Below are 18,498 nucleotides of genomic sequence, written 5' to 3' on the forward strand. Positions count from 1 at the left end.
CTATCAAAGAGAGTTTTATAAATATATGTCTTACCAGGCACGGATAATGCACACAATATGATGCACAAAATAAAGACCTTCATTTTGAATTAATGCAGATTCTGTGTAAATACAAAGTGTTCTGTCATTATAAGGTCAATTCACACCGCGGTGACAAACGCAGACCAACACCGAGATACGACCGAGTGCAGTGCGTGGATTCTCAGGCGTTCCGTTTCTCAGACGGGGGCGGAGCCACACTTTCCCACTTTCCCCACGGCGCATTCTTCAACAGTAAACTGTGCATGTATAGGCATAGGGTTAGAACACAAGAACGTCTCTCAAATGCTTGTTAATATATTCTGCAATTTAAGAGAAAAATATAAGGCAGAAGCAGATATGTATAGTTTTATTTGCAATTTAATGCAAAAAAATTAATGTGAGCTCAGTACACTTTTACTAAAAAAAAAAACAAAAAAAAAAAACAAACGAAACAAAAAAAAAAAACTAATTTTTATATTCTGGCATGTATGCCTACTGATGACTTCCGGCCTTTTTCACATATTTTAATCACTATCCGCATGTCTCATCCTCGAGTATGCAATGTTGGAGAACAAGAATTTGGGAGTTTCGAGAAGCTGATTGAGCAATAAAGCTATAGTGAGCCACTTTAGTAAAATACCTGGAGGTGAGAAATAATAATAAAAAAAAAATGTCAAATTCACTTAGTATTATTTGATCTACTTCACAAATATCTCAATTACAGTAACAGTAAGTAGAAATTAATTATACTCACTTGTGTTTTAGGCACTAAAACTGTCCTCTACATTAAAGTCAAGCACATTTTTCTATTGAGATTATGTAGATTTCTGTGCCACCCCTGACTGGTTGCTGGCCCCTTCCTGGCCACCCCTAGCTACATCTGTGCAGTGTGTGAGAACATACCTTGTCAAGTGAAAGTGAAAGTAAGGTTACTCGTTAAAGTTAGCTCGAAGGCAAATAACAAATGCTGTGTCAAAACAATGGAGAAAGCCCTTCAATATGAAAACTGTTTTCTAATAAATTCTTCTTCTATATTTTAAGTAGCTAAATATTACAAACTAAATAACAATGTTCATTACAGAAGATTGATAGGTGCTATTCGTTTTTTTCGCCACATGATGGCGCGATCGAAGTCGGTGTAAAATACACCTGGGACTGCTAATGCCAAACATTGCAGCAGAACAACATGATGGTAGAATTACTATTTGTGAAAGTATTTTGATACTGCATGCTCTTTTTATGAAGGTATGAAAGGTGTGGTTATATTCATTTCAGAACCGTTACAGCTGCTCACCTGCAGGAGATGAGGCCCAAACCCAGGTTTGCTATTTATTCTGTGATTTTTTTATACTGTGAGCAGCACAAAACACATGGAGCCTCATTTATAAATTGTTTGTACACACATATGTGATTTTAGAGTATGTGTGCGCTTAAATGGTTAGTTCACCCAAAAATGAGAATTCTGTCATCAATTACTCAACCTCATGTCATTGTAAACCTGCAAGACCACTGTTCATTTTTGGAACACAAATTAAGATATTTTTATGAATTCTGAGAGCTCTCTAAACCTCACATAGACAGAAAGGATCCTCACACTAACTAGGTCCAGAAACATTTTACTAAGATAAGAGAATAGGCTACTTTTTGTGTGGGAAAAAAGCTTTTTTTTTTCAAATTCGTCTCCTGCAGTGTGTGCTTTGATTGATTTGCTGGGCCAATGTCTGCTGTGATTGGTTAGCGGGGACAGTGTGTGTTGTGATTGATTAGCTGGGCCAGTGTGTGTTGTGATTGGTTAGGTGGGTCAGTGTGTGTTGTGGTTGGTCAGCTGGGCCAATGTGTGTTGTGATTGGTTAGCTGGGCCAGTGTGTGTTCTGATTGGTTAGCTGGGCCAGTGTGTGTTGTGATTGGTTAGCTGGGCCAGTGTGTGTTCTGATTGGTTAGCTGGGCCTGTGTGTGTTGTGATTGGTTGGCTGGGCCTGTGTGTTCTGATTAGTTAGCTGGGCCTGTGTGTATTGTGATAAGTTAGGTGGGTCAGTGTGTGTTGTGGTTGGTCAGTGTGTGCTGTGATTGGTTAGCTGGGCCAGTGTGTGTTGTGATAGGTTAGGGGGGTCAGTGTGTGTTGTGGTTGGTCAGTGTGTGTTGTGGTTGGTCAGTGTGTGTTGTGATTGGTTAGCTGGGCCAGTGTGTGTTGTGATAGGTTAGCTGGGCCAGTGTGTGTTGTGATTGGTTTGCTGCTTCAGTGTATGTTGTGATTGGTAAGCTGGGCCAGTGTGTGTTGTGATTGGTTAGCTGGGCCAGTGTGTGTTGTGATTGGTTAGGTTGGTCAGTGTGTGTTGTGATTGGTTAGCTGGGCCAGTGTGTATTGTGATTGGTTAGCTAGGCCAGTGTGTATTGTGATTGGTTAGCTGGGCCAGTGTGTGTTGTGATAGGTTAGGTGGGTCAGTGTATGTTGTGGTTGGTCAGTGTGTGTTGTGATTGGTTAGCTGGGCCAATGTGTGTTGTGATTGGTTAGCTGGGTCAATGTGTGCTGTGATTGGTTAGCTGGGCCAGTGTGTTTTGTGATTGGTTAGCTTGGCCAGTGTGTGATTGGTTAGCTGGATCAGTGTGTTGTGATTGATTAGCTGGGCCAGTGTGTGTTGTGATTGGTTAGGTGGGTCAGTGTGTGTTGTGGTTGGTCAGCTGGGCCAATGTGTGTTGTGATTGGTTAGCTGGGCCAGTGTGTGTTCTGATTGGTTAACTGGGCCTGTGTGTGTTGTGATTGGTTAGCTGGGCCAGTGTGTGTTGTGATTGGTTAGCTGGGCCTGTGTGTGTTGTGATTGGTTGGCTGGGCCTGTGTGTTGTGATTAGTTAGCTGGGCCAGTGTGTGTTCTGATTAGTTAGCTGGGCCTGTGTGTATTGTGATAAGTTAGATGGGCCAGTGTGTGTTGTGGTTGGTCAGTGTGTGTTGTGATAGGTTAGCTGGGCCAGTGTGTGTTGTGATTGGTTTGCTGGGTCAGTGTGTGGTGTGACTGGTTAACTGGGATAGTGTGTGTTGTGATTGGTTAGCTGCTTCAGTGTATGTTGTGATTGGTAAGCTGGACCAGTGTGTGTTGTGATTTGGTTAGCTGGGCCAGTGTGTCTTGTGATTGGTTAGCTGGGCCAGTGTGGGTTGTGATTTGTTAGCTGGGCCAGTGTGTGTTGTGATTAGTTAGCTGGACCAGTGTGTGTTTTGATTGGTTAGGTTGGTCAGTGTGTGTTGTGATTGGTTAGCTGGGTCAGTGTGTATTGTGATTGGTTAGCTGGGCCAGTGTGTGTTGTGATAGGTTAGGTGGGTCAGTGTATGTTGTGGTTGGTCAGTGTATGTTGTGGTTGGTCAGTGTGTGTTGTGATTGGTTAGCTGGGCCAGTGTGTGTTGTTATTGGTTAGCTGCTTCAGTGTATGTTGTGATTGGTAAGCTGGGCCAGTGTGTGTTGTGATTGGTTAGCTGGGCCAGTGTGTGTTGTGATTGGTTAGGTTGGTCAGTGTGTGTTGTGATTGGTTAGCTGGGCCAGTGTGTATTGTGATTGGTTAGCTAGGCCAGTGTGTATTGTGATTGGTTAGCTGGGCCAGTGTGTGTTGTGATAGGTTAGGTGGGTCAGTGTATGTTGTGGTTGGTCAATGTGTGTTGTGATTGGTTATCTGGGCCAGTGTGTATTGTGATTGGTTAGCTGGACCAGTGTGTGTTGTGATTGGTTAGCTGGGCCAGTGTGTGTTGTGATTGGTTAGCTGGTTCAGTGTGTGGTGTGACGTTAGCTAGGCTAGTGTGTGTTGTGATTGGTTAGCTTGGCCAGTGTGTGTTGTGTTTGGTTTGCTGGGTCAGAGTGTGGTGTGACTGGTTAGCTGGGCCAGTGTGTGTTGTGATAGGTTAGCTGGGCCAGTGTGTGTTGTGATTGGTTTGCTGGGTCAGTGTGTGGTGTGACTGGTTAACTGGGATAGTGTGTGTTGTGATTGGTTAGCTGCTTCAGTGTATGTTGTGATTGGTAAGCTGGACCAGTGTTTGTTGTGATTGGTTAGCTGGGCCAGTGTGTGTTGTGATTGGTTAGCTGGGCCAGTGTGGGTTGTGATTTGTTAGCTGGGCCAGTGTGTGTTGTGATTAGTTAGCTGGGCCAGTGTGGGTTTTGATTGGTTAGGTGGGTCAGTGTGTGTTGTGGTTGGTCAGTGTGTGTTGTGATTGGTTAGCTGGGCCAGTGTGTGTTGTGATAGGTTAGGTGGGTCAGTGTATGTTGTGGTTAGTCAGTGTGTGTTGTGATTGGTTAGCTGGGCCAGTGTGTGTTGTGATTAGTTAGCTGGGCCAGTGTGTGTTTTGATTGGTTAGGTGGGTCAGTGTGTGTTGTGGTTGGTCAGTGTGTGTTGTGATTGGTTAGCTGGGCCAGTGTGTATTGTGATTGGTTAGCTGGGCCAGTGTGTGTTGTGATAGGTTAGGTGGGTCAGTGTATGTTGTGGTTGGTCAGTGTATGTTGTGGTTGGTCAGTGTGTATTGTGATTGGTTTGCTGCTTCAGTGTATGTTGTGATTGGTAAGCTGGGCCAGTGTGTGTTGTGATTGGTTAGCTGGGCCAGTGTGTGTTGTGATTGGTTAGGTTGGTCAGTGTGTGTTGTGATTGGTTAGCTGGGCCAGTGTGTATTGTGATTGGTTAGCTAGGCCAGTGTGTATTGTGATTGGTTAGCTGGGCCAGTGTGTGTTGTGATAGGTTAGGTGGGTCAGTGTATGTTGTGGTTGGTCAGTGTGTGTTGTGATTGGTTAGCTGGGCCAATGTGTGTTGTGATTGGTTAGCTGGGTCAATGTGTGCTGTGATTGGTTAGCTGGGCCAGTGTGTTTTGTGATTGGTTAGCTTGGCCAGTGTGTGATTGGTTAGCTGGATCAGTGTGTTGTGATTGATTAGCTGGGCCAGTGTGTGTTGTGATTGGTTAGGTGGGTCAGTGTGTGTTGTGGTTGGTCAGCTGGGCCAATGTGTGTTGTGATTGGTTAGCTGGGCCAGTGTGTGTTCTGATTGGTTAACTGGGCCTGTGTGTGTTGTGATTGGTTAGCTGGGCCAGTGTGTGTTGTGATTGGTTAGCTGGGCCTGTGTGTGTTGTGATTGGTTGGCTGGGCCTGTGTGTTGTGATTAGTTAGCTGGGCCAGTGTGTGTTCTGATTAGTTAGCTGGGCCTGTGTGTATTGTGATAAGTTAGATGGGCCAGTGTGTGTTGTGGTTGGTCAGTGTGTGTTGTGATAGGTTAGCTGGGCCAGTGTGTGTTGTGATTGGTTTGCTGGGTCAGTGTGTGGTGTGACTGGTTAACTGGGATAGTGTGTGTTGTGATTGGTTAGCTGCTTCAGTGTATGTTGTGATTGGTAAGCTGGACCAGTGTGTGTTGTGATTTGGTTAGCTGGGCCAGTGTGTCTTGTGATTGGTTAGCTGGGCCAGTGTGGGTTGTGATTTGTTAGCTGGGCCAGTGTGTGTTGTGATTAGTTAGCTGGACCAGTGTGTGTTTTGATTGGTTAGGTTGGTCAGTGTGTGTTGTGATTGGTTAGCTGGGTCAGTGTGTATTGTGATTGGTTAGCTGGGCCAGTGTGTGTTGTGATAGGTTAGGTGGGTCAGTGTATGTTGTGGTTGGTCAGTGTATGTTGTGGTTGGTCAGTGTGTGTTGTGATTGGTTAGCTGGGCCAGTGTGTGTTGTTATTGGTTAGCTGCTTCAGTGTATGTTGTGATTGGTAAGCTGGGCCAGTGTGTGTTGTGATTGGTTAGCTGGGCCAGTGTGTGTTGTGATTGGTTAGGTTGGTCAGTGTGTGTTGTGATTGGTTAGCTGGGCCAGTGTGTATTGTGATTGGTTAGCTAGGCCAGTGTGTATTGTGATTGGTTAGCTGGGCCAGTGTGTGTTGTGATAGGTTAGGTGGGTCAGTGTATGTTGTGGTTGGTCAATGTGTGTTGTGATTGGTTATCTGGGCCAGTGTGTATTGTGATTGGTTAGCTGGACCAGTGTGTGTTGTGATTGGTTAGCTGGGCCAGTGTGTGTTGTGATTGGTTAGCTGGTTCAGTGTGTGGTGTGACGTTAGCTAGGCTAGTGTGTGTTGTGATTGGTTAGCTTGGCCAGTGTGTGTTGTGTTTGGTTTGCTGGGTCAGAGTGTGGTGTGACTGGTTAGCTGGGCCAGTGTGTGTTGTGATAGGTTAGCTGGGCCAGTGTGTGTTGTGATTGGTTTGCTGGGTCAGTGTGTGGTGTGACAGGTTAACTGGGATAGTGTGTGTTGTGATTGGTTAGCTGCTTCAGTGTATGTTGTGATTGGTAAGCTGGACCAGTGTTTGTTGTGATTGGTTAGCTGGGCCAGTGTGTGTTGTGATTGGTTAGCTGGGCCAGTGTGGGTTGTGATTTGTTAGCTGGGCCAGTGTGTGTTGTGATTAGTTAGCTGGGCCAGTGTGGGTTTTGATTGGTTAGGTGGGTCAGTGTGTGTTGTGGTTGGTCAGTGTGTGTTGTGATTGGTTAGCTGGGCCAGTGTGTGTTGTGATAGGTTAGGTGGGTCAGTGTATGTTGTGGTTAGTCAGTGTGTGTTGTGATTGGTTAGCTGGGCCAGTGTGTGTTGTGATTAGTTAGCTGGGCCAGTGTGTGTTTTGATTGGTTAGGTGGGTCAGTGTGTGTTGTGGTTGGTCAGTGTGTGTTGTGATTGGTTAGCTGGGCCAGTGTGTATTGTGATTGGTTAGCTGGGCCAGTGTGTGTTGTGATAGGTTAGGTGGGTCAGTGTATGTTGTGGTTGGTCAGTGTATGTTGTGGTTGGTCAGTGTGTATTGTGATTGGTTAGCTGGGCCAGTGTGTGTTGTTATTGGTTAACTGGGCCAGTGTGTGTTTTGATTGGTTAGCTGGGCCAGTGTGTGTTGTGATTGGTTAGGTTGGTCAATGTGTGTTGTGATTGGTTAGCTGGGCCAGTGTGTTTTGTGATTGGTTAGCTGGGCCAGTGTGTGTTGTGATAGGTTAGGTGGGTCAGTGTATGTTGTGGTTGGTCAGTGTGTGTTGTGATTGGTTAACTGGGCCAGTGTGTGTTGTTATTGGTTAGCTGGGTCAATGTGTGTTGTGATTGGTTAGCTGGACCAGTGTGTGTTGTGATTGGTTAGTTGAGCCAGTGTTTGTTGTGATAGGTTAGGTGGGTCAGTTTGTGTTGTGGTTGGTCAGTGTGTGTTGTGATAGGTTAGCTGGGCCAGTGTGTGTTGTGATTGGTTAGCTGGGCCAGTGTGTGCTCCGATTGGTTAGGTGCGTTAGTGTATGTTGTGGTTGGTCAGTGTGTGTTGTGATTGTTTAGCTGGGCCAGTGTGTATTGTGATTGGTTAGCTGGGCCAGTGTATGCTGTGATTGCTTAGCTGGGCCAGTGTGTGCTGTGATTGGTTAGCTGGGCCAGTGTGTGTTGTGATTGGTTAGCTGGATCAGTGTGTGTTGTGATTGGTTAGCTGGGCCAGTGTGTGTTGTGATTGGTTAGCTGGGCCAGTGTGTGTTGTGATTGGTTAGCTGGGTCAATGTGTGCTGTGATTGGTTAGCTGGGCCAGTGTGTTTTGTGATTGGTTAGCTTGGCCAGTGTGTGATTGGTTAGCTGGATCAGTGTGTTGTGATTGGTTAGCTGGGCCAGTGTGTGTTGTGATTTGTTAGGTGGGTCAATGTGTGTTGTGGTTGGTCAGTGTGTGTTGTGTTTTTTGGTAGCTGGGCCAGTGTGTGCTGTGATTGGTTAGCTGGGTCAGTGTGTGCACTCACAGAAATATTTCACCCAAAATTTAAGATTTATGTAATTTTATTACATAACAAATTCCCATTTATATTTTTTTCATAATTTTAACACAAATCTACCAAATAAACTTTATACGATTTATTTTCATTAGGATAATAAAACCTATTTATTTTAAATGCATAATCCTCAGGGTTTATGTAATTAGTTTATGTAAAGTGTAATTATTCTTAATTAATAATAAAAAGTTTATTTATTTAAAATACATAAAGTTTATTGTATAAATTGCATAATAATTAAGAGAACTAAATCAGGATAATTAATAAAGTTAAATAACATTTATTTGAATCATCTTTAATGTATGCTTATATACTAAACCAAATTAAACAATGCATCACATTTATGCAATTGTTTCCCCATCTTATAATAAAAAATAGAATGAGACAAACACAAAAACAACTCTATTAGGTTATTTGTGAACTTACCCACTGTGCAAAGTTACGTCCAGTGGACGTCTTTTTATGTCTTTGCAGACGTTGAAAAGACGTCCACTGAGGAGCCAGAATGAAAGTTTTTATGACGTCTTTTTTTGACGTCTTCTGTACGTCTGATTTAGACGTTCACAGAACCTCCTTACAAGGTTAAAAACTAGTTCAAAAGTGGTCAGTGGAAATATTTCAACATCATTTAAGGTTCATTTAGACATCATTTATACTGTTTCTGGACCAAATCAACAGTCTCAGGATGCATTAGATTTAGATGTTATTTCAATGTAATTTCCAGACACTGTGTTTGTCCTAAAATCAAGAAAATAAAATAATCTTCATGAAATAATGGAATAACTGATGATTGAGCATGTGGTAAAATCAACTGCAAATCAAAGACATTAAATCTCTGAAGATCTCAGCAGAGGAGGATCAAACATCTCCACAAACAGCTTCACTCATTAGATTGACTTTATTTCTGTCGGACATCTAGAGAAGCTCTTATTGAGAACTAACAGAGGTTTAAATGTTGATATTTGATTCATTTGAAGTCACCATTGTGGTGGACAGTGTTTGGTTTAGTTGGTATCTTGGTCCTCATTCTTCTTGTGTTAGCTTGTCTCTGGCTGTTATAACTGTGTGTTTGTGAAACACTGTTGTTATAGCAAAGAAAGACAGATTCAAGAGAGCTCAGATGTTATCAGCTCTTGGTTGGTGATGATAAAGTCATCACATTACAAGTATCTGAGATAATGAAATAAGTGTTGCTTTGTTTGTATATATCTCCTAAACCTTTTAACTCTGCAGTACAGGCACCAAGAGCAAAATACTTATTTTGAAGTTGGAAAAAATTCATGGGTTTGAAATATTTTGAACAAAAGCATCATGTACTCACACACAGACATCAAGATTTAGCATATGCATCACAACAATGGTGACAATCAAAACGAACAAAACTGCTTCATAGCACAAACTCATCCTTATTTTCCAGACCTTTTTAGTTTTAATTGTCACCATTGATGTGATGCATATCCACAATCTTGATGTCTGTGTGTGACTACATGATGTGTTTCTTAAAAATAAGTACATTCTTTATTTCTACAAAGTGTATGTCCATGAAAATAAATACAGAGTTGCAACAAAACATTAACAACTTATTGTGCTATAGATTATTCAACATTAATAGAAAGATGTTAGCACTTGAACTCACTGCTCTCTGCCACAATAAGAGTGTTTTATAACACACAGTTATAACAGCCAGAAATAAGCTAACACAAGAAGTATGAGGACCAAGATCCCAACTAAACCAAACACTGTCCACCACAATGGTGACGTCAAATGATGTTGATGTAAATGATGTAAATTGATCCTCCTCTGCTGAGATCTTCAGAGATTTAATGTCTCAATCATCAGTTATTTCATTATTTCATGAAGATTATTTTATTTTCTTGATTTTAGGACAAACACAGTGTCTGGAAATTACATTGAAATAACACGAGTCTAAATCTAATGCATCCTGAGACTGTTGATTTGGTCCACAAACAGTATAAATGATGTCTAAATGAACCTTAAATGATGTTGAAATATTTCCACTGACCACTTTTGAACTAGTTTTGAACCTTGTAAGGAGGTTCTGTGAACGTCTAAATCAGACGTACAGAAGACGTCAAAAAAGACGTCATAAAAACTTTCATTCTGGCTCCTCAGTGGACGTCTTTTCAACGTCTGCAAAGACATAAAAAGACGTCCAATGGACGTAACTTTGCACAGTGGGTAAGTTCACAAATAACCTAATAGAGTTGTTTTTGTGTTTGTCTCATTCTATTTTTTATTATAAGATGGGGAAACAATTGCATAAATGTGATGCATTGTTTAATTTGGTTTAGTATATAAGCATACATTAAACATGATTCAAATAAATGTTATTTAACTTTTTTAATTATCCTGATTTAGTTCTCTTAATTATTATGCAATTTATACAATAAACTTTATGTATTTTAAATAAATAAACGTTTTATTATTAATTAAGAATAATTACACTTTACATAAACTAATTACATAAACCCTGAGGATTATGCATTTAAAATAAATAGGTTTTATTATCCTAATGAAAATAAATCGTTTAAAGTTTAGTTGATAGATTTGTGTTAAAATTATGAAAAAAATATAAATGGGAATTTGTTATGTAATAAAATTACATAAATCTTAAATTTTGGGTGAAATATTTCTGTGAGTGTGTTGTGATTGGTTGGCTGGGCCAGTTTGTGTTGTGATTGTTTAGCGGGGCCAGTGTGTGTTGTGATTGGTTCGCTGGGCCAGTGTTTCTTGTGATTGGTTAGCTGGGCCAGTGTGTGTTGTGATTGGTCAGCTGGTCCAGTGTGTTGTGATTGGTTAGTGTAAATTTTGCTCAAAACCAAATCAATTTGAGAGTGATTTAAAACCTAGCCTGTCTCCAACATAGTGATAATACTCATGTGATTGTTCAGTGTAGGAGAAAAGTCATACTGTGACTCTTAGCTTAATAACCACAGCACAGGAAGAAGCCCTTCACCAACACGCTTTACACAGATGAAACTGAACAGCCACTGTGTTGCACAAGAACTTTGCCCCCCTAACAGATCAAATCAAATAATTTCTGAAGAAAACTGACCACAGCATGTTTCAGTTTGACTCAGAAACTCAGCTGCATGTGTCAAAGCTCAGTAAGATTGGCAATGTGAGATGATCTTTGCCTTTTACAACAATAGAATGATTATAAAAACACTTTAATATTAATAAGGTGTCAATATCCAAAGATCATGAAATACAGGTTGACTAATCCAATATTCACATAATTTATTAGTATGTGTGATTATTATTGTTTAATAGTACTTATAAAGCACATATTAATGCATTATTTTATCTCATATCTAATCTTAATCTTAATCTTATCTCATGTCTAAACTTAACAAATACATTGCAAACTACTATTACTGTTTCTATTGAGACAAAAGTCATAGTTAATTGTTATTGGTGAGAATTGGTCCCCAAACTAACATGTGATCATACAGGTTATCACACCACACATCAGAGTGTTTTTGTGTGTTTGTGTGTGTGTGTGTGTGTTTGTGTGTGTGAACTAGGAGGGCCAAATTCTGTCGTGGGTAAATTCACATCAGATTGATATTTATCAGCAGATATTCTTATTATAACTTCAGAATTTTCACTGAACAATTGAAGAAAATGTTTCACACACTTGGTTTGTTCAGTTTGTGCAGTTGGTGTCTGATTGGTAAGTTACAAATATATTTTTATGGCCTGATTTTATTTCTTCCTGTACCACAGTAATAACGCTTCTGCTACTGTTTTCAGTGAGCCTGTTTTAATGAGCCAAACACCAAAATATGAAACATTCCAATTTAATTCATATTAATTTAAATGAATAGAAAAATAAATGTATCTGCATGAGAGCATTAATCTGTAATTAAACATGTTCTCCAGGTGTGTTTAGTGAGACAGTGTCAGTGATGGAGGGAGATTCTGTCACTCTACACACTAATCTTAATGAAATACATAAAGACGATGACATACTGTGGAATGTTGTACCTGAACACGTTCTGATAGCTGAAATCAACAAAGCTGCTGGAATCTTCTCCACATATAATGGTACTGATGAGAGATTCAGAGACATACTGAAGCTGGACAATCAAACTGGATCTCTGACCATCACAAACATCACAACTCTACATGCTGGAGACTATGAAGTAAAGATAAGTGGAGCTAATCTGTCATCAAAAACATTCTATGTTTCTGTCTATGGTGAGTAAAGATAATTTATTCAAACACTCACATATTCTTGTTCAATTAAAAGAATAAAAGCTTAAAAAAGCTTAAAAGCTTATTTGACTGCATTTGTAGCATATTAACACATACACACAAACAATTCTGAGTCATCCCTTTTTTTAATGGACATTACAGTGAGGCACTTAATGAAGGTGCACTGTAAAAAAAGTCAGTAAAATATACAGCAAAACACTGTCAAATTCCAACGGTAATGGAGTGTAAAACCAAAAACTTCCTTTTACTGTATTAAATAGATTGAATAACCGTTAATTGTGAGACTGGATAAAACTTTGTTTTTTACTGTAATAAAATGTTGAAATTATAAATATTTTCTGTGAAAATAAATATGCATACATTTTACAATTAAATATTGTAATGTTGAAAATGTCTGAAAACCTTAGATTCTACGGTATTATTTGAGTAAAACTACATATTTTGGGGTTGTGCACATTGGAATTCACAGTATAAATCTGTAGATTTTTAAGCAAACAAAAACATCCATATTTACAGAAGCAAGATGTTAAAAAATAGGGTCCATCGTAATAATACAACCAGTAAATACCATTTAAAAAAAGCAAATATCAGCAGTAAAAGACAATAAAATTTATAGTATTTTTTATTTTAAAATTCAGGTACTGATATACAGATTAAAAGTTACACTGTTAAAAAAAAAAACTGTCAAATTTACGGTAAAATACCGGCAGCTGTGGTTGCCAGGAATATACCGTGAAAAAAATGTGGAATCTGTAAAAGACAATACGGTATACTGGTTTTGTAACCCTAAATTTTTTCAGTAGACAACGTATTGTATAAACATTTGTGATTTGTTCGTTCAAGGTATCATGACATGCTTGGCCTGTGTGTTCATTGCATTTACAGTATGACCAGACAGTATGTCAGCATTTGCGTGTAGTGATCTGTTCTGTGAGTAGTATGTGCACCTATATAGAAATCACAGTAACAACTGCAGCCACACGAAGGAGAACAGCAGTAACACGCACTGTACTCCTGTTATAGGACCTGAAGACCGACCTGAACCTGTAATGATAAATACAGACATTATTATTACTGGAGAGCAGCTGATAGCTTTGACTGATATTTACACCTTGTGATATAGATTCAACTGATAAATGGTGCCATCTGGTGGGTTTGGAAGTCAAAACAGAACACAACACTTTCATATAAATAACTGTAATTGTTGATAATGCATGTAAAGGTCATGATATTACCTTCGTAGAAACTAAAAACATTTTACATTTTTTTTAATGTTTGATTGTCCATCTTCATTCTGTCTCTGAATCTCTCATCAACATATGAACAGGCTTTATGTGTACAGATAAAGCTAAGGTCTTCATTGATTTCACTGAAGAGAATGTCATTTTAAGTATGCCAGGATATAAAGTGACAGATTCTTCCTCATTCACTGAATAAATCTTTATTTCAACTCGTTGAGCAACAGGAACACCTGAAAGACAGACCAACAGCTGCTGGGGATCTTCGTGTGTGTGTGTGTTTATTAAGTGTTATTGTTTTGTGTTCTTCCATTTGTGTTGGAATGCAAAAGCGCTGGTATAAATATCCTTTCCATCTCATTTTTTATTTATTTTTTTCTTGTAGAAAGTCACTGTAAAAAAAAATCAACTCACCAATCGCAACACTGAACATCTTTGGAACGCAGTGTTGTCTGATGTGATCTCTTGTTTATAAAGCCCTGAATCTGAGGTGCTGATATGACTGATAGTGAGACCACCTGCATTCCAAAGATGTTGATTGTTGCGATTGGGGAGTTGTTGTTGTTTACATTTAAATCAATGGCATTCTTAAGTTGTAACATGTTTGCATCTGATATACTTACCAGTCATACTTTTCTTAATCTTATCTGCATGAATGGAATGCATTAAAATGCTTCTTTGAAAATTTGTTTTCAGCATCTGCTACGGTCTCACGCTTTCACAGCACTTTACTCTTTTCGATTTTTTCGCTCCATTATCCCAGAAGTGCATAGGATTAGCAGTTTGTGTCTTTTCCGGGTGATCAAATAGATGATGTGTCCGTGATGAAGGGAGATTCTGTCACTCTACACACTCAATTTATGTTTATATTCAGAATCTAGCACTTATTTATGGTATCAATGTCTTTTAGTCACTGACTTTGGTTTTTCATACATTTATGGACCCGCTCATTTCAACAGTACAGCCCATTTCTGAGGTGGCCAATTATTTAACAATAACCTATTTCCGACTGAGATGGTAAATTGTAATATATTATATTATGTAAGATATCAAACATGAACATCCCTGTGCAACATTTTGTGGTTCATTCAGAACATATCAAACAAGAGTGAAATTTTTGAAATATATGCTATGTGAAAGGACAGAGAAATCACAGAGGAAATGTCTGTAACCATTTGTAAAAAAAAAAAAAAAAAAAATCCATTATCTGCTGGACTTGATCAGCCTGTTTGAGGCATACAAAAAATGCAGTAATATGAGCTACAAATTCCTGGAAATAAAAGTGTGACCAAAAAAATGATAAAAATTGTTACCTTAGTATCATGGAGAATGTGTAGACATTGTTCATTTACTTATACTGCATGAAAGTGATAAATATTATCTACATTTTACTGTAATAGTTGGTAAAAGCAACTTCAAAATACTGAACTGTCTTTTATACTGCAAAAGAAAACACACTGATTGACTAAATATCACTCACCAGTGACAGTAACACTGAAGCTCCTTATGATGGTGAATCCTCTGCTGATGATCTGAAGTTCATAAAGTCCAGAGTCTGTGGTCCTTGAGTTGATGATGGTCAGAGATCCATTCTGATGATCCACCTCCAGTCTGTCTCTGAATCTCTCATCACACTGATCAACTGTACAGATATTACTCTGATTTCCAGAGATTTCAGTGATGTGAATGTTGTTGAAATACCACTTCATCACATCTGGGTTCATTGTTACACCAGGATCTAAACTGAAAGATTCTCCCGTTTTCTTCATTTTATCAAGTTCAGCAGAAACGTCTGTAATACAAACCAACATGAGACCCTGTCTGTCAAAAATATAATTATATAGTTTTAAACTGAACTGAATTAATTTACAGGTGCTGGTAAAGTAGCCATGAATGTCACTGCAATAATTACTAATTAAGAGATTCAAACACAACATTCACTAAATGACTCACCTAGAACAGTAACATTGAATATTTTTTCAGTGTTTCGGCTGTTGATCTCTAGTTTATAAATCCCAGAGCCTGTGGTTCTGATGTTCGTGATGGTCAGAGATCCAGTTTGATGATCCAGCTTCAGTCTGTCTCTGAATCTCTCAGTAACCTGATCATCTGTATAGATATTACTAATATCTTCACTGATCTGAGCGATGCGAGTGTCACTGAAATACCATTTTATTCTTTCTTGCTGGGATTTAATAATTTCAGTCCATAGACAGACTGAATCACCCTCCATCACTGACACTGACACTACATCTAGACCAACAGATGCAACTGAAGAAGAAATAACAGACTGTTAGTAGCCCACATAGCAACATTGTGTCGGCCCAGATCCGGCCCACATCTGGCGCCCGTGGAAAGATGATCTGGCCCACATGCAGCGTGGAATGATGGCCCTTGGGCGGACCGCTCCTGTTTGCCAGATTTGAGCCACAAGCAGGCCATAGCAATGCCATATGTCAGCCAAGAGTAAAGAAATTAACCAGAACTGGACCTTATCTGAGCCACAAAATCTGTTTATATATTAAATATGAATTTCAGCCTTAATAAGCCTGTTAACAAGCAGAATCACTGAAGTAAAGAAAATAACAGAGAAAGAGATAAGCAGAAACACAAGAACTACAACTGACTTCAGCCACAACCTTAGATGAAATCAATTGAAGATAAAATAAGACATTAAATCTCTGGAGATCTCAGCAGAGGATTAAACAACTCCACAAACTGCATTAACAGCTTCACTTATTACTAACCAGACTGACTTTATTTCTGTTGGACATCTACAAAAGTTTTAGTGAGAATTAAGAAAGGTTTAACTCTAATGTGTGTCGCCATAACAGTGATTAGCGTTTCCATTAGTTGGACTCTTAACTCTTATTTTATCTTTAGTCTTTCTTGGCTGCTGTGATGGTGTGTTTGTTAAACGCATTTGCTGCACCGAAGAAAGCTAAAGAGAATTGAGGTCAGGTGATGGCGTTTATCTGATGATGATGATTTTATAATCCTCATGAAACAGGCTGATTTGGTAATTTTTTTTTTTTAAATCTAACAATTCTATCATTAATATATTCACATCACAAACCATGTGTTTCTCCAGCATGAGGTCAAGCAATATTACAACAATCAATTAGAAGTTTTTAACAATTATAAAGAATTCAATTTGTGATGTCACACACAGACATCAACAATCAGCACATGAATCTCAACAATGGTGACAATCGAATGTACCTTGCTGCAATGCATGCTGGGGATTAGCATAGTACAAAACTCCCAGCATGCATTGCAACATGAATAAATTATGCAGCTGAATTGTCCTATTATTTTGTTTAATTCCAAATATTTGCTTATATTTTGCTGTTGATTTTGTTGTGACAGTAGCTTTTCAGTGAAGTTCTGAATTGATCAGTTTATCTAAATATTTTTGATAAGAACTATTATTGAGATTCATGTGTTGATTGTTTATATCTGTGTGTGTCAGCATAGGTTAAGTTATTTTAAACTCATGTTTGTTAAAAGATCTTAACTGATTGTTATAATACTGCTGGATCTCATACAGCAGGAACACAGGGTTTGTAATATGAATGTATTACTGGCACAACATAATTGTTCGATTAAAAAAAAAAACATCAATGAGCCAGTGTACTTCATGATGATTAAAAACCATCAACAGATAACAACCGACACTTGATATCATGTCACTCTAGCTTTCTTTGAAGCTGCAAATGTGTTTAACAAACACATCCGTCACAGCAGCCAAAAAAACCAAACTATATAATAAGAGCCCAATTAAGACCACAACTAATGGAAACACTAATCACTGTTATGGTGAAACACATTAGAGTTAAATCTCTGTTAATTCTCAATAAAAAAACTTTTGTAGATGTCTAACATAAATAATGTCAATCTGGTTAGTAATAAGAGAAGCTGGTAAACCTGTTTGTGGAGTTGTTTAATCCTCCTATGCTGAGATCTTGAGAGATTTCATGTCTTCTTTTATCTTCAGTTGATTTCATCTAAGGTTGTGGCTGAAGTCAGTTGTAGTTCTTGTGATTCTGCTCTTCTGTTTTTCTGTTCTCTTCTTTCCTTCAGTGATTCTGCTTGTTAACAGGCTTATTAAGGCTGAAATTAATTCATATTTAATACACACAGATTTTGTGGCTCAGATAAGGTCCAGTTCTGGTTAATTTCTTTACTCTTGGCTGACATATGGCATTGCTATGGCCTGCTTGTGGCTCAGTTCTGGCAAACAGGAGCGGTCCGCCCAAGGGCCATCATTCCACGCTACATGTGGGCCAGATCATCTTTCCATGGGTGCCAGATGTGGGCCGGATCTGGGCCGACACAATGTTGCTATCTGGGAGAGAACTGTCACAAATGCAATACATGACACGAAAAATAAAACAGAATAAGAGCATCGCTGATTTAAACATTCACTCATCACACAAACATTCTCACAGATGACGATCTCACAGATTATAAAAACCACATCTGGATTAATATATTACTTTTTATATGTGTGTATTCAGTCATGATTGCTATAGGCTATATTTGAGTGTTGTTAATTACAACTATATTAATTTGTTTACTTAAATATTAAACCAACCATAATTTTTTATCTCCACACAAAACATATCAACATGTAAAACTAAACCAGCAACTATTTAAAACAGTTAAAAGAATAGATTTCTGTCCAGTGTTAAGTGAGTTAATCCTATACATATGAAACGGTATCAGATCTCCATCGCTTTCTTTTTGTAGGCTGCTATCAAAGAGAGTTTTATAAATAGATGTCTTACCAGGCACGGATAATGCACACAATATGATGCACAAAATAAAGACCTTCATTTTGAATTAATGCAGATTCTGTGTAAATACAAAGTGTTCTGTCATTATAAGGTCAATTCACACCGCGGTGACAAACGCAGACCAACACCGAGATACGACCGAGTGCAGTGCGTGGATTCTCAGGCGTTCCGTTTCTCAGACGGGGGCGGAGCCACACTTTCCCACTTTCCCCACGGCGCATTCTTCAACAGTAAACTGTGCATGTATAGGCATAGGGTTAGAACACAAGAACGTCTCTCAAATGCTTGTTAATATATTCTGCAATTTAAGAGAAAAATATAAGGCAGAAGCAGATATGTATAGTTTTATTTGCAATTTAATGCAAAAAAATTAATGTGAGCTCAGTACACTTTTACTAAAAAAAAAAAACAAAACAAAAAAACAAACGAAACAAAAAAAAAAA

General features: G+C 38.8%; 1 long non-coding RNA gene across 1 annotated transcript; it reads left to right on the top strand.

The window, feature by feature from the left end:
* The first annotated feature begins 1,116 nt into the window (after nucleotides 1-1,116).
* LOC132160367 (uncharacterized) lies at nucleotides 1,117-12,151 on the top strand. Its single transcript, XR_009437989.1, has 3 exons — nucleotides 1,117-1,213; nucleotides 1,297-1,341; nucleotides 11,683-12,151. It is a non-coding gene; the product is annotated as an uncharacterized LOC132160367 (long non-coding RNA).
* Nucleotides 12,152-18,498: the final 6,347 nt, after the last annotated feature.

Source organism: Carassius carassius, chromosome 16, assembly GCF_963082965.1.
Source record: "Carassius carassius chromosome 16, fCarCar2.1, whole genome shotgun sequence".
In the NCBI taxonomy this organism is placed as follows: domain Eukaryota; kingdom Metazoa; phylum Chordata; class Actinopteri; order Cypriniformes; family Cyprinidae; genus Carassius; species Carassius carassius.